This window comes from Salvelinus fontinalis, chromosome 14 (genome assembly GCF_029448725.1).
Source record: "Salvelinus fontinalis isolate EN_2023a chromosome 14, ASM2944872v1, whole genome shotgun sequence".
Lineage (NCBI taxonomy): Eukaryota > Metazoa > Chordata > Actinopteri > Salmoniformes > Salmonidae > Salvelinus > Salvelinus fontinalis.
In genome coordinates this window covers 18,859,577-18,887,294 of record NC_074678.1, presented here as the reverse complement: position 1 = coordinate 18,887,294, position 27,718 = coordinate 18,859,577, and the positions used below count along the sequence as shown (strand labels likewise).

Genomic DNA, 27,718 nt, shown 5'->3' with positions numbered 1-27,718 from the left:
AAGTGGCACAGTACCACTCCATTACTTTGAGTTTGTCTCAACACTAACAAGTATAGAATCAGTTTACCCTACTCTCAATCCTAAACATAACCATAATGAGGATGAATGAATATCTGTGGTAAGGGTAAACTTCTATCTTTTCTATCATTGGGCACAGACAGTGCTTCCCAATACCCTTTAGTTGGTCTTAACACTAACATGTCTGTCATGGTGTTATCGGGGTATTATCTTCACGTTCAAGTTCCTGGTGTTGGACACTCTGGCGTATGCAGCCGTGACTGTCATCTTCTTTATCGTCAGTCAGGTGAGAGCAACAATAATATCCTGGAGTGATGGGTCACATGGGTCAATTTGTTCTGTTTTAAGAGTAGAATAACCATCCCTCTTGTGTAATTCAGATACATTATTTCCTGTTTTGGGGGACAATAAATTCCTATTTTATTGTTTTACATTCTATTGTATTCTACTCCATTCCATTCCACCAGGTTATTGAAGTCTACTGGCGCTTGGGTGACTACTCTTTCTGCTTGGGTGACTACTCTATCCAGATGCACAGTCACGGTGCCTTTCTCACAGGAACCTACAGCATGTGGAACTTTGTGTTGTCCATCCTGTTTCTCTACTCACCCTCCCACAAGACTCACATTGACAAGACAGATAACACCGGATCAACAGGTTAACACCCTCTTCAGACTCTATCAATTTGAATATGTTGTTGAGAGGACAGCATTTAACAATACATAATAATAAAATAATATCAAATAAAGAAAATACTGACTCCCCTACGGACTCGGGAGAGATGAAGGTCAAGAGCCATGCGTCCTCCGAAACACGACGCTGCCAAGCCGGACTGCTCGCTTAACCTGGAAGCCAGCCGCACCAATGTGTCGGAGGAAACACCGAAGTCAGCTTGCAGGCGCCCGGGCCGCCACAAGGAGTCGCTAGAGTGCGATGGGACAAGGAAATTCCGACCGACCAAACCCTTCCCTAACCCGGACGACGCTGGGCCAATTGTGCTCCGCCTCATGGGTCTCCCGGTCACGGCTGGCTGTGACAAAGCCTTGGATCGAACCCGGGTCTGTAGTGACACCTCAAGCACCGCTATGCAGTGCCTTAGACCGCTGCGAAACTTTGAAGGCCCTCATGGTATATTTGTCATGCCCATGTATTTCAGTTTTGTACTGACTGTTAAAGTATGTGTGTGTCAACAAACTTGGACTTAATCAGTATTTTAATAGATGGCCTACATTTAATTTAAACATAGCATATCTTAAAATGTATTTAACCTTTATTTTGACAGGGAGTCAAGGTCTCTTTAACAGATGAGCCCTGTATACACATCAATACACAATAACACATATCAATATACTCTACATGTATCAATTTACAATGCCTTCAGAAAGTATTCAGACCCCTTTGACTTTTTCCACATTTTGTTACGTTACAGTCGTATTGTAAAATTGATTAAATTAATTTTTCCCTCATCAATCTACACACAATACCTCATAATGATGAAGTCAAAACAGGTTTTTAGAAATTTTTGCAAATGTATAAAAATAGAAATAACTGATTTACATAAGTATTCAGCCCTTTGCTATGAGACCCGAAATTGAGCTCAGGTGCATTCTGTTTCTATTGATCATCCTTGAAATGTTTCTACAACTTGATTGGAGTCCACATGTGGTAAATTCAATTGATTGGACATGATTTGGAAAGGCACACACCTGTATATATAAGGTCCCACAGTTGACAGTGCATGTCAGAGCAAAAACCAAGCCATGAGGTTGAAGGAATTGTCCACAGAGCTCTGAAACAGGATTGTGTCGTGACACATATCTGGGGAAGGGTACCAGAACACTTATGTAGCATTGAAGGTCCCCAAGAACACAATGGCCTCCATCATTCTTAAATGGAAGAAATTCAGAACCACCAAGACTTGGTGGAACCAACCAAGACTTCCTAGCTGGCCACCCGGCCAAACTGAGAAATTGGGGGAGAAGAGCCTTGGTCATGGAGGTGACTAACAACCTGATGGTCACTCTGACAGAGCTCAAGAGTTCCTCTGTGGAGGTAGGAGAACCTTCCAGAAGGACAACCATCTCTGCAGCACTCCACCAATCAGGCCTTTATGTTAGAGTGGCCAGACGGAAGCCACTCCTCAGTAAAAGGCACATGACAGCCCACTTGGAGTTTGCCAAAAGGCACTTAAAACGGCACTCAGACCATGGGAAACAAGATTCTCTGGTCTGATGAAACCAAGATTGAACTCTTTGGCCTGAATGCAGAGCATCACGTCTGGAGGAAACCTGGCACCACCCTACTGTGCAGCATGGTGGTGGCAGCATCATGCTGTGGGGATGTTTTTCAGCGGCAGAGACTGGGAGACTAATCAGGATCGAGGGAAAGATGAATGGAGCAAAGTACAGAGAGATCCTTGATGAAAACCTGCTCCAGAGCGCTCAGGACCCTAAGCACACAGCCAAGACAACGCAGGAGTGGCTTCGGGACAAGTCTCTGAATATCATTGAGTGGCCCAGACAGAGCCCGGACATGAACCCGATCGAACATCTCTGGAAAGACCTGAAAATAGCCTGACAGAGCTTAAGAGGATCTGCAGAGAAGAATTGGAGAAACTCCCCAAATACAGGTGTGCCAAGCTTGTAGCGTCATACCCAAGAAGACTCAAGGCTTTAATCACTGCCAAAAGTGCTTCCACAAAGTACTGAGTAAAGGGTCTGAATAATTATGTAAATGTGATATATATATTTTTAAATAATTCTAAAAACCTGTTTTTGCTTTGTCATAATGTAATATTGTGTGTAGATTGATGAGGGGAAAAAACTATTTCATACATTTTTGAATTTGGCTGTAACATAACAAATTGTGGAAAAAGTCGAGGGGTCTGAATACTTTCCGAATAGACAGAATAGACACATCAATATTCACATCGATAAACCTAATACAGTAGCTATGAGATTGAGGAACAGTCAGGGGGCAGGCTCACAGGCAGAGGGAGCCCTGTATATAAAGAAGGAGACGTGGAGATAAATTGCACAATTCCAGTCCTCCCTCCAACCAGCGTTCCCACCATTCCATGTATTCAGACAGACCAGAGAGAAAAAAGGTCGTTCCTCCTTTCTGTCTGTCACTCAGCCGTGCAGCTCAACGGAATCGCGGTTGGCTAAAAGTCGACATAGTCGGCCATAACAGTAGGTTTATGTTAATTTAAAAATATATTAATTACTTTATACCCAAGAAAAGCACGACGACTCGATTTCAGCGGACTTCAAGATACTTTATCGATTCCAAGAGGCAATGAAAACAGATTTTTCGAAAATTGTGCAGCCCTAGAGATTAAGATTTGGTTTAAGATTTTGCGCTTGTAACAGAGGCCAGCCATAAAGCAGGTGAGTGCAGAGCTATCGGGGTTAGATTAATGAGAACAGAATATACATAATTCTAATTCTATAGGCGTTAAGAGCACATGTAACTAAACTTCTACAGATTATAGTTGGTATGGATGTGTATGATTAGGATACCTGCCTTTTTGTTACACGTCGGGTTTCTCTCACTCCTGCCTGCGTGATGCCGTTGTCTTGCCATATGGTCAGTCTCTTATCCCATGTGGGTTTAAGCAAATGTGTAGCATCACTGTTTTACTCCTGCGCCAGCATAGTATATGTTCTTGTAATATATACATGTTTTTGTAATTGCATAGTAATGGAGTTTTTGCTGTTGGGTAGAACAACTTGATGTTATCCTTTATGCTGTCTTCTACAGAGGAACTCACACATGTCTTGGGTTGAATAAAACACCAATAATAATCTTTAATAATAAATCAATGTATGGCCCACCTCTACCTTATGTTTGTGTGTGGTGCCTTGAGGGTTAGCACACACTGCGGATATCAGCCTTTTTTGAATAAATGTGATGAGTCTGAACTTGTGACCGTTGATGTGTAGTTGCAGAGACAGTGCAAGGATAAATGGACAATTCTGGAACTTGTTCTGTGTTCAATGTTTTAAGATTTTTTTCCCATCTCTGCTAAATGGTAAATCTAGATCTTTTTTCATCTCTGCTAAATGGTAAATCTAGATCTTTTTTCATCTCTGCTAAATGGTAAATCTAGATCTTTTTTCATCTCTGCTAAATGGTAAATCTAGATCTTTTTTTCATCTCTGGTAAATTATAAATCTAGATTTTTTTTTCCTTCTCTGGTAAATGGTAAATATAGATCTTCATCTTCTCAGGAAGTGATCATAACCTCTTAGAAAAAAAGGTGCTATATCTCAAACCTTAAAGGGTTCTTTGGCTCTCTCCATAGGAGAACCCTTTGAAAAACCCATTTTGGTTCCAGGTAGAACCCTTTTTGATTCCAGGTAGAAATCTTTTGGGTTCCATGTAGAACCCTTTCCATAGAGGGTTCTACGTGGAACAAAAAATGGTTCTACCTGTAACTTAAAAGGGTTATCCTATGGGGACAGCCGAAGAGCTGTTTTGGAACCCTTTTTTCTGAGAGTGTATGAATGCTGTTTCACCAGTCTGGTCTGGTTGAGCCTGTAAGGTACTGTGACCAGTTCAGACACCTGCACTGTCATGTCCAAGACTTTATAAGATGACCTGTAATGGAATTAACAAGAATAGCACATCTTCTTTAACTGTTTCTTAGTGTTGCCAAAGTTGACTTGAAAGCAGTAACCTTGGTTCAGAATGATGTCTGTCTGAAAGGCCTGATGAAGATTCACCATTATTAGTGTGTCGGTGTTCTTTGCCCATTAGACTTACAGTACATGTACCTGAAATGAATATCTTCTTTCACCTTCAAAAGGTCTGAGCCTGTTCATGCCATGCAAGATTTTTGAATGTAGAAATATAATGTAATTATATTAGAAACCACTGCTGTAGATCATTTAAGGTGAATCAAAAGGTCAGGCGAGAAGTGGAGTAATTACCCACCTGTGGCTTTGTGTCCCAAATGGCACCCTATTATGTAATGCACTTATTTTGAACAGAGCCCTAATGCACTAGCCTTTATAGGGAATAGGGATCTATTTGGGATGCAGTTTTTGAATCAGTTTGAAGTTCCTGTGATTCTGACAGGTTCTAGTTCCCCCTGCCTTAATCTGGTTTGATGATTCAGTTAACATGGCATGGATTAACAGAGATCAAACTACACATAAGGGATAACAAGGGTATGATTGTGCTAACTGTTCTTTTCCTTAATTCTCTGCCCCCATGCCCCTCTCCCACTCTTCTATTCGTCAACACCAGTTACACTGGCAAGCCACAGCTATTGGTTTAATATGAGGAGGAACATCCTTTGTTTGGTTTTGTCTGTCAACCAACCCTTGTTAGAACCTATCAGAGTCATGAACTTTGTGTGGGTGTGCAGTGATGGAAAAAGTACCCAATTGTCATACTTGAGGAAAAGTAAAGATATCTAAATAGAAAATGACTCAAGTAAAAGTGTAAGTCACCCAGTAAAACACTACTTGAGTAAAAGTCTAATAGTATTTGGTTTTAAATATACTTAAGTATCAAAAGTAAATGTAATCACTAAAATATACTGAAGTATCAAAAGTAAAAGTATAAATCATTTAAAATTCCTTATATTAAGCAAACCAGACGGCACAATTTTTTTTATTAAGCAAGCCAGGGGCACTTTCCAACACTCAGACATAATTTAAAAAACGAAGCCTTCATGTTTAGTGAGTCCGCCAGATCAGAGGCAGTAGAGATGACTAGGGGTGTTCTCTTGATAAGTGCGTGAATTGGACCATTTTCCTGCAAAGCAATCAAAATGTAATGAGTACTTTTGGGTGTCATGAAAAATGTATGGAGAAAAACATACATTGTTTTCTTTAGGAATGTAGGGAAGTAAAAGTAAAAGTAGTCAAAAATATAAATAGTAAAGTACAGATACGCCCAGAAATGACTTAAGTAGTACTTTAATGTATTTTTACTTAAGTACTTTACACCACTATGTGTGTTTCAAAGTGATGAAGTTATTCTGACGCTGTGACTCAAGGCAGCACTCTGTTCAACACCAAAAGGCTGAGCATGCAGAATGTTAGAATGATACATTTTTGAGTGGTTTCTACTTAACCAGCCTCATTATAGACAGACTCCTCACAGGTTATTGTATTTTAAAGCATGATCTACATTGATGCCTTTGCACTAGGCTACTCCAGCTCCTATGCCAAACTGCATCCCATAGGGCAGAACTGTCTGAAAGGTTCGTAAACTGGTTGTAATGATGTTATTTCAAACATCGTTGCCCTTTGGAATTGGGTTATGTTGTAAAGACTGTATATATCTGCATGCAAGTTGAGGAAAGCCTATAGGTTTGTCTGTATTCCTTTATGGGTGGCCCCAGTTGAGCATTTGAATCGCAGCCAGTCCCAGCAGGGCATCCAGATTTCAGTGGCCTTTTTGTTGTGTCTCAACAACCCAGTCAGACCCCACTGTGTCATTAGTTTGTTTGTGAACTCAACTGTTCCTTTGGCTGTGTTGTTTTTACTCTCAGTCTCTGAAAGAGTTTTGAGTTCCTCAAGCAGCCAGATAAGAGATTATGCTGTGCCCTGCCGTTGTGTGGGCCTACAGTGGTTAGAAAGTTCAGTGTATGGAACAACCAGCCAAACATACTGAACACTGACTATAACAATAACACTAAATTCTAAAGCTTATTTGAACTAATGTCCACTGAATATGTAGGTCTACCTATTGATGGGTTTTAGGGATTATTGTCGATCCAACTTGAGGAAAGGTTTAGTGATTTATGAGACGTTACAGTCAGTAATATGTGATTAAACCTGCTGAATCACAGAGGAATGACAAACAGCTTGTCATAGCAGGAAGCAACCAAAACAGGGTTAAAACGGACAATTTCACCTTTTCCCCCTGGGGCTCCGAAAGCTTAGCTCTTTTATCCAGAATGGGGCGGAATGATGACATCATAGGTAGCGTTGCCTGGACAACTGAGCAGCGTAGATGGAATTAAAAGCCTCCATGCCACTCCTCATCTGTATCATTGGGTTAGCAGGGCGTCTCCCATTCATTCACACCAACAGATACACACACACGCACGCACACAGGTACACACACAACACACACAAGAACAACACGCACGACATGTACACACGTGTGTGTGTGCGTTGTGTTGTGTGTGTGTTGTGTGTGTGTTGTGTGTGTGTGTGTGTGTGTGTGTGTGTGTGTGTGTGTGTGTGTGTGTGTGGAACGAACAGCTGACTGAAGACAGGACAGCCGGGTGTTTGTGCGGTTGAGTCCGTTTCTGCGATAACATTGACTCTTAACAACGTGATGAAACTTTGTGGCCCCTTGCTGGAACAAGCAAAGTGTTGTAGCAAAGGATGAAAATGGGCTTAGAAACTCTAACCCTGGAAATTTGACTGATTAACTCATGCGTACACTCGCAATGTCTGCCTGGTATTGTGATGCAATATTGGCCATCGTAATGTAGCATGTTCATTCAAATGATGTTATCTGATGTGGCTCATGCAATGGAGTCTATTTTTTGCAACGTCAGTTGAGTTGAATCAACAAATCACAGCACATATTGATGGGTACACTTCCTGGTTTTACTTCCTGCTTCGCTCCTATGGGTACACTCGCAATGGCCACCAGTCCACCCATTATGCCATAATGTATTTGCTATTTCAACGGTTATTATGGAGACCCCGGTCATTTGGCTGACCAATTACCATCATCCAAAATTCCATTACCGTTACATCCCTACTGTAACGTCGACGCAGGGAGTCAGGGAACAGGTGCAGTTAGTGAGTTTAATATTAACGAACATAGAACGATACAAAACAAAATAAACGTCTCACAAGAAAACATAACCAATACTCTTTGATAATAAAAGAGTGCTATATAAAGGGTAAGTAATCAGGGAGTAATGAAGTTCAGGTGTGACTGATGATGAGTCACAAATGTGCGTAAAGATGGGTTGCCAGGACCGGTGGTTAGTAGAACGGCGATGTCGAGCGCCGGGGAGCGGGAGTAGACGTGACACCTACGTTGAGCTCTCTAGTGGAACACAGGTGAAAATCGCTTTCTGTTCCCATGAATGAATGGTATTTAAAGAGACTAGTCCACTTGGAGTGGTGTGTGTGTGTGTGACTGTGTGTGTGGGGTGGGGTGGGGAGGTGGGGTGATGGAAGGAAGTTATTTTTGGAAGCTGACATCAGTGTGAAGTTGGGGGCCAATCTGGTGCTGTTGTTGGAGTGCCATTCTGTTGTGTCTGAGTCAGACAAGTGCTGAAAACAGACAAGTGCTGTTGACTGGACGCAAAGGAGTGTGTGTTGTTTGTATGTGTGTGTGTGTGTTGTTTGTGTGTGTGTGTGTGTGTGTGTGTGTGTGTGTGTGTGTGTGTGTGTGTGTGTGTGTGTGTGTGTGTGTGTGTGTGTGTGTGTGTGTGTTGTGTGTTGTGTGCAGTGCTTTTTGTAAGTACATGGAGTAGCCAGCCAAATAGAAAAAGTTGCCAGCCAGGGAGTTCCTGTCTGAGGGGGCATGCCCCCCACAATATGTGTTTTGCAGAACAAGCTCTATTTTGGTGGCCTCTGGTACATTCTAATGCCTTGATTCCAGCTGAAATACACAGCTACATTATTGAATATTTTAATGACTTTACCTCCCAGATTGGTAAAATGAGTTGTGGTATAGAAAGACATGACTTTACAATTAAAATGACTGAAAATGTATCAATTCAGTGTGCTGTTAGTTGTTTTGGATATTGGTTAGGCCTAGGCCTATATGATCAGCACTAAGTAAGGTTATTGTTAAAAAAGGCTATCTTAATTAAAGTCATATTTACAGTTGTACTGCAACATATATCAAATCAAATCAAATCAAATTTGATTTGTCACATACACATGGTTAGCAGATGTTTATGCGAGTGTAGGGAAATGCTTGTGCTTCTAGTTCTGACAATGCAGTAATAACCAACGAGTAATCTAACAAAACAATTTCACAACAACTACCTTATACATACAAGTGTAAAGGGATGAAGAATATGTACATAAAAATATATGAATGACTGATGGTACAGAACGGCATAGGCAAGATGCAGTAGATGGTATAGAGTACAGTATATACATATGAGATGAGTAATGTAGGGTATGTAAACATATAAAGTGGCATTGTTTAAAGTGGCTAGTGATACATGTATTACATAAAGATGGCAAGATGCAGTAGATGGTATAGAGTACAGTATATACATATGAGATGAGTAATGTAGGGTATGTAAACATTATATTAAGTGGCATTGTTTAAAGTGGCTAGTGATACATTTTTTACATACATCTTTCCATTATTAAAGTGACTGGAGTTGAATCGGTATGTTGGCAGCAGCCACTAAATGTTAGTGGTGGCTGTTTAACAGTCTGATGGCCTTGAGATAGAAGCTGTTTTTCAGTCTATTGGTCCCAGCTTGATGCACCTGTACTGACCTCACCTTCTGGATGATAGCGGGGTGAACAGGCAGTGGCTCGGGTGGTTGTTGTCCTTGATGATCTTTATGGCCTTCCTGTGACATCGGGTGGTGTAGGTGTCCTGGAGGGCAGGTAGTTTGCCCCCGGTGATGCGTTGTACAGACCTCACTACCCTCTGGAGAGCCTTACGGTTGTGGGCGGAGCAGTTGCCGTACCAGCTGGGGATACAGCCCGACAGGATGCTCTCGATTGTGCATCTGTAGAAGTTTGTGAGTGCTTTTGGTGACAAGCCGAATTTCTTCAGCCTCCTGAGGTTGAAGAGGCGCTGCTGCGCCTTCTTCACCACGCTGTCTGTGTGGGTGGACCAATTCAGTTTGTCCGTGATGTGTACGCCAAGGAACTTAAAACTTACTACCCTCTCCACTACTGTCCCGTCGATGTGGATAGGGGGGTGCTCCCTCTGCTGTTTCCTGAAGTCCTCAATCATCTCCTTTGTTTTGTTGACTTTGAGTGTGAGGTTCTTTTCCTGACACCGCACTCCGAGGGCCCTCACCTCCTCCCTGTAGGCCGTCTCGTCGTTGTTGGTAGTCAAGCCTACCACTGTAGTGTCGTCCGCAAACTTGATGATTGAGTTGGAGGCGTGCATGGCCACGCAGTTGTGGGTGAACAAGGAGTACAGGAGAGGGCTCAGAACGCACCCTTGTGGGGCCCCAGTGTTGAGGATCAGCGGGGTGGAGATGTTGTTACCTACCCTCACCACCTGGGGGCGGCCCGTCAGGAAGTCCAGCACCCAGTTGCACAGGGCGGGGTCGAGACCCAGGGTCTCGAGCTTGATGACGAGTTTGGAGCATACTATGGTGTTAAATGCTGAGCTGTAGTCGATGAACAGCATTCTCACATAGGTATTCCTCTTGTCCAGATGGGTTAGGGCAGTGTGCAGTGTGGTTGCGATTGCGTCGTCTGTGGACCTATTGGGGCGGTAAGCAAATTGGAGTGGGTCTAGGGTGTCAGGTAGGGTGGAGGTGATATGGTCCTTGTCTAGTCTCTCAAAGCACTTCATGATGACGGAAGTGAGTGCTACGGGGCGGTAGTCGTTTAGCTCAGTTACCTTAGCTTTCTTGGGAACAGGAACAATGGTGGCCCTATTGAAGCATGTGGGAACAGCAGCCTGGGATAAGGATTGATTGAATATGTCCGTAAACACACCAGCCAGCCGGTCTGCGCATGCTCTGAGGACGCAGCTGGGGATCCCGTCTGGGCGTGCAGCCTTGCGCGGGTTAACATGAATTGCCACAATGATGTTTTCTTGCTCTGCTGCTGTGGACACCTTTCAATCCTAGGAAAATACAACAAGATCTTTGGTTTACTTGTCCTGATGCAATACCATGGACATATCTACGTTGTATGATTTATGAATAGGAGAATAACTTTATTCAGTCAGTTTGACACCTTTTATAAACTAGTCATCACTTCCTGTTCGGTCAACAATCAAAGAACAGTAAATAGCCTATGCTCCCGACTCCGTGGCTGGCTATAGTAGGCCTATGAAACAGGCGAAAGAAAATAATTGAATGTGCCACAAAACAATAATTAAGTAGATTTCAACTCATTGTCACCACGTACACCACGTAATTCACTTACAGGAGACGATGAAGAAGCATCATGCTCTCCCTCCGTGAAAATCGGTAGAAAGCTATACAGACTTTTCTGACTAACGAATTGAAACGTTAAAATTGAATAGAAGCCTAGTTAATTAATGAAGTGGAAAAAGTACCCGGCTAACAATGAGTCTGTTATCGGCTATTTGGCCGACGGCCGGTGCTTATGGAAAACACTGTGTGTGTGTGTCCATGTGCTATGTGTTCATCTGTGGTCTGCAGACAGCAGTGGTGGAGCTGCTGAAGCAGAACAGTCCAGTTCTGCAGCCTCTGCACTTCCTTGTTGGATGTCCTTGTGTCACTCCCCTGTAGAGGCAGACATACATCCTGGTCCCTTCTAAGTGAAGGTCAGTCAGGACTACCTAGGGTGTGTTTTGAATACAGGGTCATGGGTGTGTTGTAAATGCAGACTAATGGCTGAACTATAGTACTGTACTGTAGCTGACAGTGCTCAACATTAGCTAGGTCACCTCCAGACAATACGATGTCAGACAGAGAGCCTTGTTGTGAACCACAGACAGTGTGGAAGCTGCTGTCACACAGTTGTGATGGGGTATTTATAGACTCCTGCTTTGTGTGTGCTTGCGCTAGCTCTCCCGCCTCTCCCCTAACGTCATCCAGGACCCAGCCTCCTGCCGACCAATGTATTGGGCAGACACACAGCCACATTATATAGATTCAGTCTGTTTCCTACACACAGCCACAGTTATATTATATACATTCAGTCTGTTTCCTACGTGCGTCTCTAATAAAGAACACCACAATTTACTCTTTAACTAACTCCTACTACTCCTTGCCCTATTCACTTCATCCCATGAGTCATTAGTGCTTACCTGTAGGGGCCTTGACTGACTGACTTGTAGTGAGTGCATACATTCCCCATGGGAATTGAACCTACGACCCTGGTGTTGCTAGGACCATGCTCTTACTACCCGAGCCACACAGGACCACAGGAAGAGGTTGCCCCCCCAAGCACCCCAATCCTTTTTAGTCTAGGATTAGGCTTAAATGGTGTCCGGGACACCAGCTCTTAGATATCTCGAGCTAACCTTAGAGGGGCTACACCCATGCACTACTTCTCACCTGAGAGCAGAGCAGGCCTTGGTGACATTGGAGCTGGTCAGTGGGAAAGATGAAGCTCTGGATAAATAGTATTATGCAAGCCACTTACTCTTAATAACACATCTCTAGGCCAAATGCTACTCACCCTCAGGCTGTATCTCAAATGGTACCCTATTCCGTACACAGTGCACTACGTAGATCCTTTTGGGTTCTGGTCAAAAGTTATGCACTATAGGGAATAGGGGGCCATTTGGGAAGCAGACAGTCACTACAAGAGTAGACAGACAGCTTGTTGCGTGTTTTTTACAAGTCTGTTACGTGTCAGAGCAGAGAATCCAGTGGGCACTGGCCAGTGCCGTGGATGCGTGGTGGTGGCCACAATAGCTGAGCTAAGGGTGCGTCCTAAATGGCACCTTATTTCCTGTATATTACACTACTTTTATTGCACTATAAAGGGAAAGGGTGCTATTTTGGATGCACACTAAAGACTGGAAAAGCCATAGCAGGTTGCTTAGCAACTGCCAGACACAGTGTGTAATAAAACATCTTTACATCTTACAATAAAATACATACATCGATTGAGTCTAAGAACTACAGTACTGCCACGTTCCTGACCTTATTTCCTTTGTTCAGTCTTTGTTTAGTTGGTCAGGACGTGAGCTGGGTGGGCATTCTATGTTATGTGTTTCTATGTTTGGTTTAGGGTTGTCTGATTTGCCTGATATGGTTCTCAATCAGAGGCAGGTGTTTTACATTGTCTCTGATTGGGAACCATATTTAGGTAGGCTGTTCTCACTGTTTGTTTGTGGGTGATTGTTCCTGTTCGTGCGTTCATTGTTTTTTATTTGTTCACATGTTCAGGACTGCTAGCGTCGTTGGTTTCGTTTTGTTTATTGTTTTGTTCGTCTAGAAAAGTATTCTAATAAATATGGATACATACCACGCTGCGTTTTGGTCCTCCGATCCTTCTAACTTATCCTCCTCAGACGAGGAGGATTACGACGAGCGTTACAAATACATAATATTTGTTCATGTTCTACCTCAATTTCCTCGTACCCTTGCACATCAACTTGTACTGGTACCTCTTGTATAAAGCCAAGTTATCATTACTCATTGTGTATCTATTATTACTTTATTATGTGTTTTTCTTTTCTATTATTTCTCTATTTTCTTTCTCTCTGCATTGTTGGGAAGGGCCCGTAAGCATTTCACTGTTAGTCTACGCCTGTTGTTCCTAGGTTACCATGGTTGGATTGTATTGGGTTGGCATAATGCATGTTGTTACTGGTCATTTCTATGTAAAAGGACCCATAAGAACAAAAATGTTACATTTATAGGAGCATATAACATTTGGTGTCAAATGAAAGCATCAATGTAACAGTATAAGCATCAAATGAAGCATCGTTACCCATCGCTCCACAAAGGCCGCGGCCCTTGCAGAGCAAGGGGCAACCCTACTTCAAGTCTCAGAGCAAGTGACGTAACCGATTGAAACGCTATTAGCGCGTACCCACTAACTAGCTAGCCATTTCACATCCGTTACACTCACCCCCCTTTCAACCTCCTCCTTTTCCGCAGCAACCAGTGATCCGGGTCAACAGCATCAATCTAACAGTATAACTTTATGGCGTCCCCTCGCCCCAACACGGGTGTGAACCAGGGACCCTCTGCACACATCAACAACGGTCGCCCACGAAGCATCGTTACCCATCGCTCCACAAAGGCCGTGGCCCTTGCAGAGCAAGGGGCAACCCTACTTCAAGTCTCAGAGCAAGTGACGTAACCGATTGAAACGCTATTAGCGCGTACCCGCTAACTAGCTAGCCATTTCACATCCGTTACACATACATACATTTTTCAACCATTTTCCATTCTAAAAATGGAATAAGCTACGGCTTTGATTTCTGGTCACAAGGATGGAAAAGGGGTCTTAAAAAACATCTACTAGAAAAAGTCTTAAAAGGTCTTAGAAATACATCATACATAAAAACCCAATCATGTTGAAGTAAAGGCAACTAATATCAACATTTATATTTGGTTTTGCAGAAGTGATTTGCCTTTTGTAAGTTAAAAGTGTCTTGTCATTCTGTTACCAAAAACCCACATATGTTTAAGATATTTTCTAATTTCTCTCCCTCATGAGGAAGTTCACAGAAGTAACAAGTAAAGGTAGACCTAACAATGAGTTATAGTGTTTTTACTGATAAAAATTGTGTTTATGAATTATTAAGTGATTAAAACGCATCACTCTGTTACAAAATCAGAAACAGAGTGACCGAAAAATCAGTAACAGAATGACTGCAATTGAATTGGCCACAATGGGAAATCATAGTAGTCCCAAACCGTAGTTGCAGTAGAGCACAGTACAGCACAGTTCAGTAAGGTAGATGTCTATGATTGGTACAGATATGCTTACTCTGGCGAGACGTTTTGATAACCGTGTAAATCTCTCTAGGACAAGGTGACTTTTAGCAATATATTCACCTGTATTTACCCCCCAAAAATGAAACGCTAATTAGCTGCTAATGTGGCTGTTAAAAAGAGCTACAAATGCCATGATGATCTGGATGAGATTGCTGAATCGAGGCAAAGGTATGGATATCTGGATTAACTATCTAATGTTAGCTAAATTTTGTAATTAATAAATTGGTAAAATGGCTTTTTAAATGAACAATTCTGTGAACTGTCTTGTGCAGGTTTTAAATTGACCTAATACCTGTTAGCAAAAGTGTCAGCTAGAGATGACGAGCAGGAGCTTGCAGGGATTTATTTGTAGTCTTCCATGACGTCTACTTTGACGCTAATTAGCATGTTTGAATCTGAGAGTAAATAGAGCTGAAATATATTGATAAAAGTCACCTTGTCCGAGAGAGATTTACATGGTTATCAAAACGTCACGCCAGGGTAAGTCTACACGAAACACAGCCCTTATTTTAAGTGTTTCTAAAATCCCCTATGGGAAAAATGAATGGTGCAAAAACGATTGGAACCATTTCCCTGTTTGACCGCTAGGTTTTATGGGTATTATGACACCTCCACTGTGGGGCTCTATTGCCATATGGGAACCTAAATATTTATGAATTACTGGTAGATAATGCGTCCTTCTTGGAATATTCAGAAAGAACAACACCATGACTGCATCCCAAATGGCACCCTATTATTCCCTTTATTATTCATTACTTTTTTCCCCCTTTCAAGTTGATACAAGGAATGAAAATGTAAACTTTGTCGTTATCATGAAGAGTTTATTTTAGTTTCAAGCCTTCTAGAGACACCAAAAGTGTGGCCTATCATCATATTTGAATCACTGAAGTAAAATAATAGTGTAGTATTTGAACGTTGCTAGCCATTACACTTTATGACCTGTTATTTTGTTTAAACGTTTCATCTGGAGTGGCGCTCTCTCTGGTCTCCATGACGAGTTTCCTGCCCGCTTCCTAGTGATCCAGAAACCCACAAATGGCCCCAGCCCTTTAGAGAAGTAGCTTGGTGGCATTTTACACACAAACACGCACGCACGTGCTCAAAGGCTCCTCTGACTGTAACTGTACCAGTAGGGACTAGGCTACTCTTGTCTTGTTCTCCTGTGTTTTGGGACTTTCCTTTCCATTGACCCATAAAACAAAACAATGCCTCTGATACTGAATACTTGCTTTGCTATGTCTGTTGCTCCGTTGCTGTAGCCCGCTCCAACTAACTGACCTATCTTTGACCCATTAAACAAAATACCTCCCAAAATACAAAATATTCACCTGATGCTGAATTCTTGATTTGCTCTGTCTGTTACGGTTTACTCAAAATGTTGGTAGATGTTTGCCCGAAACAAATTGTTCCATTTATGGCCATTAAGTCCTGAATATTTAAGCCATTTCAGCTCAGATGGACCCAAAGTGCTAAACACTGAATGACAGCAGGCTTACTGCACCCACACTAGGAAAAAAAGCTTATATCCAGAACCTAAAAGGGTTCTTCAGTTGTCCCCATAGGAGAAAAAAGGGGAACCCTTTTTGGTTCCAGGTCAAACTATTTTGGGTTCCATATAAAACCCTTTCCACAGAGGGTTCTACATGGAACCCAAAATAGTTCTACATGGAACCAAAAAGGGTTCCCCTATTGGGACAGCCGAATAACTCTTTTGGAACCGTGGGAGATTGCACTAAACCTATGGGAGATCAATGAGGACCAAAAATTGTCCTATGCACCCAATAACACCCAATAACTGTTCTGATTGTTTTATGGGTTTAGCTTATAGATCTTAGATGGTCCAGTTGGCCCACCAGACTCTCCCCAGCTCCTCTTGTCATCATTGACAGTTCAAAGGTGAGTGACATTGTTTCATTTGCTCAGTATGGAGAGTGCCATATATGTCCTCCACTGTAACAAGATCCTCCGGGCTATAGATAAGAGGAAAGTGTTGTGTTGATTCAGAGAGCATACACACACAGCACTACAGAGAAATCTGGGATCAGCTCTGAAACAGACGTTGGTCTGACTGGTTTCACTGGAATGTGTTGAAGAATGATAGACTGAATGACTGGCAAGTTGAAGCTGAGGATGACTCCACCCGAAATGGTGTGGTCACCAGTCATTGTTTACTGTACTTCAAACAGGATGAGACAGCTTATGCTACTCTCTTGACTCTGATGATGACATGGGTCATCATCACAAGTTACACAGGATATGAATGTAATCTATTTCTTTCTATTTCTTGCAAATTCCACAACAAAACCTAATACACACAATCTAGTCAAGGAATGGGAGGAGACTAAATAAGTATAAAATATATGGGTGAGCAGTGACAGGGCGGCTAAGATGCAATAGATTGTAAAGAATAGATAGTAAAGGATACAGAATACAGTATATATAGTCGTGGCCAAAAGTTTTGAGAATGACACAAAAATTAATTTTCACCAAGTCTGCTGCCTCAGTTTGTATAATGGCAATTTGCATATACTCCAGAATGTTATGAAGAGTGATCAGATGAAGTGCAATTAATTGCAAAGTCCCTCTTTGCCATGCAAATTAACTGAATCCCCCCAAAACATTTCCACTACATTTCAGCCCTGCCACAAAAGGACCAGATGACATCATGTCAGTGATTCTCTCGTTAACACAGGTGTGAGTGTTGACGAGGACAAGGCTGGAGATCACTCTGTCATGCTGATTGAGTTCGAATAACAGACTGGAAGCTTAAAAAGGAGGGTGGTGCTTGGAATCATTGTTCTTCCTCTGTCAACCATGGTTACCTGCAAGGAAACACGTGCCGTTATCATTGCATTGCACAAAAAGGGCTTCACAGGCAAGGATATTGCTGCCAGTAAGATTGCACCTAAATCAACCATTTATCGGATCATCAAGAACTTCAAGGAGAGCGGTTCAATTGTTGTGAAGGCTTCAGGGCGCCCAAGAAAGTGCATCTGCACGCACAGTGAGGCGAAGACTTTTAGAGGATGGCCTGGTGTCAAGAAGGGCTGCAAAGAAGCCACTTCTCTCCAGGAAAAAAATCAGGGACAGATATTCTGCAAAAGGTAAAGGGATTGGACTGCTGAGGACTGGGGTAAAGTAATTTTCTCTGATGAATCCCCTTTCCGATTGTTTGTGGCATCCGGAAAAAAGCTTGTCCGGAGAAGACAAGGTGAACGCTATACCATCAGTCCTGTGTCATGCCAACAGTAAAGCATCCTGAGACCATTCATGTGTGGGGTTGCTTCTCAGCCAAGGGAGTGGGCTCACTCACAATTTTGCCTAAGAACACAGCCATGAATAAAGAATGGTACCAACACATTTTCCGAGAGCAACTTCTCCCAACCATCCAGGAACAGTTTGGTGACGAACAATGTCTTTTCCAGCATGATGGAGCACCTTGCATTAAGGCAAAGTGATAACTAAGTGGCTCGGGGAACAAAACATCGATATTTTGGGTCCATGGCCAGGAAACTCCCCAGACCTTAAATGTGTTAACCCTCGCAAGGCTGCCGGCCCAGACGGTATCCCTAGCCGCGTCCTCAGAGCATGCACAGACCAGCTAGCTGGTGTGATTCGGTACATATTCAATCAATCTCTATCCCAGTCTGCTGTCCCCACATGCTTCACCTCCACCCTACCTGTCACCCTAGACCCACTCCAAATTGCTTACCGCCCCAATAGGTCCACAGACGATGCGATCGCCATCACACTGCACACTGCCCTATCCCATCTGGACAAGAGGAATATTTTTGTCAGACGTTACTATTGAATAGTGAAGTATAATTACAAGCATTTCATAAGTGTCAAAGGCTTTTATTGACAATTACATGAAGTTGATGCAAAGAGTCAATATTTGCATTGACCCTTCGTTTTCAAGACCTCTGCAATCTGCCCTGGCATGCTGTCAATTAACTTGTTTGTCCACCCGCCCCTTTTCTCAATAGGGGGTGCTGTTTGCACTTTGTAAAAATTGAGTTCCCAAATTAAACTGCCTCGTACTCAATTCTTGCTCGTACAATATGCATATTATTATTACTATTGGATAGAAAACACTCTCTAGTTTCTAAAACCGTTTGAATTATATCTGTGAGTAAAACAGAACTCGAGTTGGAGCAATTTTCCTATGAGGAAGTGAGAAATCTGAAATCTGCAGGCTGTTCTGAGGTCGGTTTATTAATTTGCATGTCTTCTATTGGTTAAGATGCACTGCATACGCCTTCCCCTGGATGTCAGCAAATAGTGAGAATTGAAATGGAGTTGCTAGGCAGATCTGAGGCCATATAAATGGGCTGGCAACGTGGGGTCCTCTCTTTCTTCCCTTCGCCATGACGCAAGACAGACCTCAGGATGGCGTTCTAGAAAGCTCCCGTTATAGCCCTTAGATATATCCGGCTCTGATTTTATTCGATATAGGTGTTAAAGACATCATAATGTTGTTATTTTAAACCGAGTTATATCAGTTTATATCAGTATATTGCGATTTTCGGATATTTATTTGTGCTGCGTTCTAGTGAGTTGGGCACGTCTGGGCCACATGGCTAATGTTTACTGCTAATTCCAAAGTTGAAGGCGACAATCTACAACCGAGCAACGATTCTTTTGGACAAAGGACAACTTGCCCAAGATTCTGATGGGAGCTCATCAAAAAGTAAGAACTATTTATGATGTTAATTCGTTGTTCTGTTGAAAAATGTAAAACTCATATTCCGCCATTAATTTCGGTGCGGTCTCGCTTTAACGCACGCTGTATGTCGTAGTAACGTTAATTTTAAAAATCTAACACAGCGGTTGCATTAAGAACTAATGTATCTTTCATTTGCTGTCCAACCTGTATTTTTTAGTCAAGTTTATGATTAGTTACTGATTAGATCAGGTGCCTCTCCCAAGATTTCTCCCGACATATTGTTGGCAGCTTGGCTACTATTCTCATTGTATAACCACGATTTGTGCCGCTAAATATGCACATTTTCGAAGAAACTCTATATGTATTGTGTAATATGATGTTATAGGACTGTCATCTGAAGAAGTTTGAGAAGGTTAGTGAAAAAATGTATATCTTTTGCTGGTTTATTCGTTATTGCTGTTGTTGGCTTGAATCAATGCTGTTGTGTGGTTGGCTATTATAGTAAGCTAATATAATGCTATATTGTGTTTTCGCTGTAAAACACTTAAAAAATCTGAAATATTGGCTGGATTCACAAGATCTTTGTCTTTCATTTGCTGTACACTGTGTATTTTTCATAAATGTTTTATGATGAGTATTTAGGTAATTCACGTTGGTCTCTGTAGTTATTCTCGTTGCTTTGGTGAGAGTTGTGATGGTGGCTGCAATGGTAAACTATGATTTATACCTGAAATATGCACATTTTTCTAACAAAACATATGCTATACAATAAATATGTTATCAGACTGTCATCTGATGAAGTTGTTTCTTGGTTAGTGACTATTTATATCTTTATTTGGTCGAAATTGGGATAGCTACCTATGCAGGGAAAAAATGGTGGGGAAAAAAAGTTGTGTCTTTTGCTATCGTGGTTAGCTAATAGATTTACATATTGTGTCTTCCCTGTAAAACATTTAAAAAATCAGAAATGATGGCTGGATTCACAAGATGTGTATCTTTCATCTGGTGTCTTGGACTTGTGATTTAATGATATTTAGATGCTAGTATTTACTTGTGAAGCTATGCTAGGCTATGCTAGTCAGCTTTTTTACTGATGGGGGTGCTCCCGGATCCGGGATTGTGACCAAGTAGATGGATTGACCACAAGTTCTCAATGAGATTAACCTGTTTGGGCGCATGAACCGCTAGCAGGTCACCTACGACAACATCCGGTGAATTTGCAGAGCGCGAAATTCAAAATACAAAAATCGTGATATTAACCTGTCTAGGATCAGCGTGGCGCTAGCGGCACACCCCCCCCCCCCCCACTGAAAAACCAGTGCCGCGAAATTCAAAAAAAATATTTTTTTAAAATATTTAACTTTCACACATTAAAGTCCAATACAGCTAATGAAAGACACAGATCTTATGAATCCAGTCAACATTTCCGATTTTTAAAATGTTTTACAGGGAAGACACAATATGTAAAGATGTACATCTATTACCTAAAAACACATTAGCATAATCCACCATCTTTTATTTGTCCACCAACACCAGTAGCCATCACCAATTCGGCTAAACTAAGATATTTATAGCCCCTAACCAACAAAAAAACTCATTAGATGACAGTCTGATAACATATTTATGGTATGGGATAGGTTTTGTTAGAAAAAAGTGCATATTTCAGGTATATGGCATAGTTTACAATTGCACCCACCATCACAAATGGACTAGAATAATTACAATGAGCAACGTGTTTACCTAACTACTAATCATCAAACATTTCGTAAAAATACACAGCATACACGAATCGAAAGACACAGATCCTGTGAATACAGACAATATTTCAGATTTTCTAAGTGTCTTACAGCGAAAACACAATAAATCGTTATATTAGCTTAGCACATAGCAATTAGCAGCCCAGCATTGATTCTAGCCAAAGTGAGCGATAAAAGTCAACATCGCCAAAAGATATTAATTTTTTCACTAACCTTCTCAGAATTCTTCCGATGACACTCCTGTAACATCACATTACAACATGCATATACAGTTTGATCGAAAATGTTTATATTTAGCCACCAAAATCATGGTTAGACAATGTGAAATGTAGACAAGCTGGTAAAGAAAACGTCCTTGCGCCACTTAGACAGTGATCTACTCTTATACATAAATACTCATAAACGTGACTAAAAAATATAGGGTGGACAGGGATTGATAGACAATTTAATTCTTAATACAATTGCGTTATTACATTTTTTAATTTATCCTTACTTTTCAATACAGTTTGCGCCAAGCGAAGCTACGTCAAAAAACATGGCGTCCTAAGCCACTAAAATGTTTCGACAGAAACACGATTTATCATAATAAAAATGTCCTACCTTGAGCTGTTCTTCCATCAGTATCTTGGGCAAAGGATCCTTTCTTGGGAGAAATCGTCTTTTGGTGGAAAGCTGTCCTCTTGCCATGTGGAAATGTCAACTACGTTCGGGATGAACTGAAAAGCGTTCCCAACTTTTCACATCGTTGCAAAAATAAATGTCCCAAAATCGCACTAAACGGATATAAATTGCTATAAAACGCTTTAAATTAACTACTTTGTGATGTTTGTAACTCCTATAACGAGTGAAAAGATGACCGGAGAAATATAACAGGCTAAACTAACGCTTGGAACAGGAGAGGGTCGGTGTCTTCCACGCGCGTTACGCAGCAAGAAAAGACTTGCTAGCTAAAGGTTTTTTTCATTTGTAGGGCCTGTGAACGAGCAATCGAGCCCGTTGGAATCGTCATCACGTAAAGGCATCCAGGGGAAGACGTAAGAAGTGTCCGTATAGTCATAGCAACGACAGTGCCCGTTTAAATGACTTCAGAAAAGTGGCCAACGTTTCTCAAATCTGACTCCATGTCAGGGAAATTGCTGTAGAATGGGCTCTGTTCCACTTAGAGACAAAATTTCAACTCCTATAGAAACTATAGACTGTTTTCTATCCAATAATAATAATAATATGCATATTGTACGATCAAGGATTTTGTGGGAAGCCGTTTAAAAAATTAGCCACATTAGCATAAATAGTCTAAACAGCGCCCCCATCCCCAACAGGTTAAACATTCATGAAAATACAAGTGTCATACATCATTTAAAAGCTTAACTTCTTGTTAATCCAACCGCTTTGTCAGATTTCAAAAGGCTTTACGGGGAAAGCATACCATGCGATTATCTGAGGACTGCGCCCCACATCAAAATACTTTTTCAACCAGCACAGGCATCACAAAATCACAAAAAGCGATTAAATAAATCACTTACCTTTGAAGATCTTCCTCTGTTTGCAATTCCAAGGGTCTCAGGTACACAATGAATGGTCGTTTTGTTCGATAATGTCCTTCTTTATATCCAAAAAAGTCAGTTTAGTTGGCACCAATGATCTCAGTAATCCACTCGTTCAACATGCGTACAAACAAATCAAAAAAGTTACCGGTAAAGTTTGTCCAAACAAGTCAAACGATGATTCTAATTACTCCTCAGGTACTCTAATATCTAAATAAACTATAATATTTAAGACTGAGAATATTATGTTCAATAGGGAAGATAAATAACGAAGAGCGTGCACCTCATTCACGTGCCAAAAAGACTACTTTTCTAATGAGAGACACCTTGGAAAAACTACAACTACTTGCTCATTTTTCAAAAAACAACCCTGAAACCCTTTCTAAAGACTGTTGACATCTAGTGGAAGCCATAGGAACTGCAATCTTGGTCCTATCTATTTGCATTTCCCATAGGCTAGCATTGAAATGACCTGTGACCTCAAAAAAAAAGTCATTATTTTCTTCTGACCACCTATTGTGGTTCAGGGCTTTGTAAGACCTGCTACATGCTGTAGGCTACATCATCCTTTTCAATCTAGAAACATTATTTATCCCTTTCCAGGAGAATCGTCCCTCCCATAACACGGAACCCAAACCGGCTGCGCGTGTGCGCCATCGTGCATACATTTATTTTGTCCCCCTACACCAAATGCGATCACGACACGCAGGTTAAAACAATTCATAACAATCTCTGAACCAAATACATTAATTTGGGGACAGGTCGAAAAGCATGAAACCTTTATGGCAGTTTAGCTAGCTAGCTTGCACTTGCTAGCTAATTTGTCCTATTTAGCTATCTTGCTGTTGCTAGCTAATTTGTCCTGGGATATTAACATTGAGTTGCTATTTTACCTGAAATGTACAAGGTCCTCTACTCCAACAATTAATCCACACATTAAACGGTCAACCGATTCGTTTCTAGTCATCTCTCCTCCTTCTAGGCTTTTTCTTCTCTTGACTTTATATTGCGATTGTCAAATTTCACAAATTAGGTGCATTACCACCACCGACCTCGTTCGTCTACCTGCTTCTATAAACCAATGAGGAGATGAGAGGCAGGATTTACAGCGCGATCTGTGTCAGAAATAGAACTGACACTTCTATTTTAGCCCTTGGCAGACACTCGTTGGCACGCGCGAGCAGTGTGGGTGCAATAATTTAATAATTGAATAATATAGATTTCTAAATTTATTTTGCAACGCTCATGCGGTGTAGTCAGCCTGTAAGGCACCTCTGAGGTGGCACTGCCCTCTACTGGTGGAAAACAGAATTACTGTATGTCTGTCACTATAGCTGTGCTGCAACTTGTTGTCCACATGGTGGCAGTATTGGGCTGTAGTTGAACTTCAATGTTGTGGTCCCAGTGCATAGCCCCACACTGGACAGCAAACACCTGCCAAACAAAGACATGCATTCAATACAGCATATTTTTCAGTGCATTTGAAGCCTTTTACTTAATTTCTATATTTGTGTATATCTCTTTACCATCTTGAAATGCTCAACAGTGTGAATAAAAGCATAGTAAGTACTAAGTCACCTTTATTTCTACCATCACATAAAAAGAAACTTTACTGCAGTGGGCTAAATCAGGATCAGACAGAGTGTTTCTTGGTAGTCTTAAACAAATCTACTTTGAAACAAAAGTATACACCTCACACACATGGTTATGAGCTTTAAAAAAAGACGACACCTGTACCATGTCAGATATAGAGTTTAAATGTATTTAATTTGAGTTTGCATTCCAATATTACACTTTACATACACCACGGAAGACTGAAATATAACAAAACTGTTTGACATAGAAACACCGGATTTTCAGCGGGTTTTAAAAATAATGTTTATTACTTATGAACTTATGAATAACATTCCATCCATGAGGCCATTGCAGGGTGATTTGGTCATTTGACTGCAGGAAGGGGCTACCCAAAGCAAGTCTGTAAATGCCAATATCTTGGTCACTGATCGTTAGACCTAGAATATTGAATGTAAGAAGGTTGCACACTGCATGATAATGTCTGTTGAATGGTGATGGATTAGGAGAATCCATTGTGGGAACCCCTGGGATAGTGGAGTACCACAGTCTCTCATGCAGAATACATGTGGCAGCTTGGCTCGACCCTGTAGGAAAACACTTAAGGTGTGTTCTCACTCAGGTACAGCTGGCCTGGTGACTAGCCCCATGGGAGCGTGCATTGTGTGTACTGTGTCAGTGTCCCTCCCATGTAATTGCAGTGGAGGAGTGAGAGGGTAGAAGTACAGGTGTTCAACAATAGCTCTTTCTCCTACATGGAGGACTAGACAGGTGTGAGGCTGGATGGGATAGCCAGGCCTCTTTCTGCCTCTCCTCTCTGCACAGACTGAAGAGGGGACCCATGTCTTTGGCCTGAATGCTGATGGATGTTTCAAAGTCATCAGCCTTGCAATAACTGAAGCCTGTTCCAAAGCACCTTTGACTCCTTGCAGTTTTTTGAAGATGACAAGAAACAGCTGTCGTTCCTGTTAGAATTTGTTTACATTTACAACTTTTGTCTTGTTTTTTAAAGGAGTAAGGCATGTGTTGCTCATATAAAGTTAAAGTGGTTGTCTGGTTATCATACCATACATATTGTAGTAGTGGTGTCATGATCTTGAGAATCCAGCTGCAATCTACTGTTTTAGAAGCTACTGTTACCAAACCCTTGATACGATTGATTTAGTCATGTGAACCTCTCTGAACTCTCGCAATTCCATAATGCCAAGGTTCACACGAATGGGAATACATACTGTTCTGCACAGGATATCCTGGAGTAGTGTATGTGTCAGGCAGAGGAAATAGAATAGAATAGTTTATGTGAGGCTATGAGAACTTGAGCGCGCTCTCTCTATCTCTGTGTGTGTGTGTGCAGTGATGAATTTATGTATAGGATGTGGTGTATACGTTACTGTATTGTACATTATTGCATTGTTGTCCTACACACTCATGGCCTAGCCCTCCTAGGCATGTGTTTCCATCCTGTTCATTAAGCCTACGCTCATATATGGGCATCCCATCCTCCTCCTGCACTCTAGGTTCACTTCCTGCCCCCCTTCCGCCCACGCTCGCTCCCTGTTAGCCAAGGGTGAAGCAGACATACAGGCGTGGTCTCCCGAAGGAGGAAGTGATGTGGTTGACATTCTCCTTTAATCACCACTTTTGAAACATTTGTTTTGCACTGATTCCCTTGTACACTCACTAGACTTTACGCACACACTGACACATACTACACTGACACTCCAACACACATACACACACACTTACTGTACGCTCAGACACACAAACACACATGCAAATTGACACCACACACACACACACATAGACACACTTTCATACTTCCCATACACTGCTGCTACTCTATTATATATATGCTGATTGCCTAGTCACTTTTATCCCTACCCACATGTACATACTGTGTTACCTCATTTACCTCAACTGCCTTGTACCCCTGCACATTGATTCGGTACTGGTACCCCTGCACATTGATTCGGTACTGGTACCCCTGCACATTGATTCGGTACTGGTACCCCTGCACATTGATTCGGTACTGGTACCCCTCCACATTGATTCGGTACTGGTACCCCTCCACATTGATTCGGTACTGGTACCCCTGCACATTGATTCGGTACTGGTACCCCTCCACATTGATTCGGTACTGGTACCCCTCCACATTGATTCGGTACTGGTACCCCTGCACATTGATTCGGTACTGGTACCCCTGCACATTGATTCGGTACTGGTACCTCTGCACATTGATTCGGTACTGGTACCCCTGCACATTGATTCGGTACTGGTACCCCTGCACATTGATTCGGTACTGGTACCGGCCTCGAGGTCGACCCGGAGGACGAGGCGCGGGGCGATCCGGATGGAGGCGATGGAAATCCCTTAACATAGATGGATCCAAAATGTCCTCCACCGGTACCCAGCACCTCTCCTCCGGACCGTACCCCTCCCAGTCCACGAGGTACTGCAGGCCCCTCACCCGGCGTCTCGAGTCCAGAATGGCCTGTATCGTGTACGCCGGGGACCCCTCGATGTCCAGAGGGGGGGGAGGGACCTCCAGCACCTCACCGTCCTGCAGGGGACCAGCTACCACCGGCCTGAGGAGAGACACATGAAACGAGGGGTTAATACGATAATAGGAAGGGAGTTTTAATCGATAACACACCTCGTTTATTCTCCTCAGGACTTTGAAGGGCCCTACACACTGCGGCCTCAGCTTCCGGCAGGGCAAGCGGAGGGGTAGGTTTCGGGTCGAGAGCCAGACCCTTTCCCCCGGTACAAACACGGGAGCCTCACTGCGGTGGCGGTCAGCGCTCCTCTTCTGCCTCCTAGTGGCTTGTTGAAGGGACTCCTGGACGGCCCTCCAGGTCTCTTTGGAGCGCTGTACCCACTCCTCCACCGCAGGAGCCTCGGTCTGGCTCGGATGCCATGGTGCCAGGACCGGCTGGTACCCCAACACACACTGAAAGGGGGACACATTAGTAGAGGAGTGGCGTAGTGAGTTCTGGGCCATCTCGGCCCAGGGAATGTATCTCGCCCACTCCCCTGGCCGGTCCTGGCAATAGGACCGCAGAAACCTACCCACCTCCTGGTTCACTCTCTCCATCTGCCCATTTCTCTCGGGGTGAAAACCGGAAGTCAAGCTGACCGTGACCCCCAGACGCTCCATGAACGCCCTCCATACTCGGGACGTGAACTGGGGGCCCCGATCAGAAACGATGTCCTCCGGCACCCCGTAGTGCCGGAAGACGTGAGTGAATAAGGCCTCCGCAGTCTGTAGGGCAGTAGGGATACCGGGCAACGGGAGGAGACGGCAGGACTTAGAAAACCGATCCACAATTACCAGAACCGTAGTGTTTCCCTGAGAAGGGGGAAGATCAGTCAGGAAGTCCACGGACAGATGAGACCATGGCCGTTGTGGAACGGGGAGGGGTTGCAACTTCCCTCTAGGAAGGTGCCTAGGAGCCTTACTCTGAGCGCATACCGAACAGGAGGAGACATAAACCCTAACGTCACGAGCTAAGGTGGGCCACCAATACCTTCCCCGAAGGCTCCCCACTGTCCTCGTCACCCCAGGGTGACCCGAGGAGGGTAG

The 27,718-nt window shown here is 42.6% G+C and overlaps 1 protein-coding gene across 2 annotated transcripts in view; it reads left to right on the top strand.

The window, feature by feature from the left end:
- The first annotated feature begins 3,038 nt into the window (after positions 1-3,038).
- The window catches only part of gng12b (guanine nucleotide binding protein (G protein), gamma 12b), a 76,118-nt gene continuing 51,438 nt past the window's right edge, over positions 3,039-27,718 (top strand). The window contains exon 1 of one of the 2 annotated variants that reach the window (XM_055944093.1): positions 3,039-3,407. The gene's annotated coding sequence lies outside the window, so the exon portion shown is untranslated. The remainder of the gene's footprint in view (positions 3,408-27,718) is intronic. The other variant, XM_055944092.1, reaches the window with a different exon arrangement.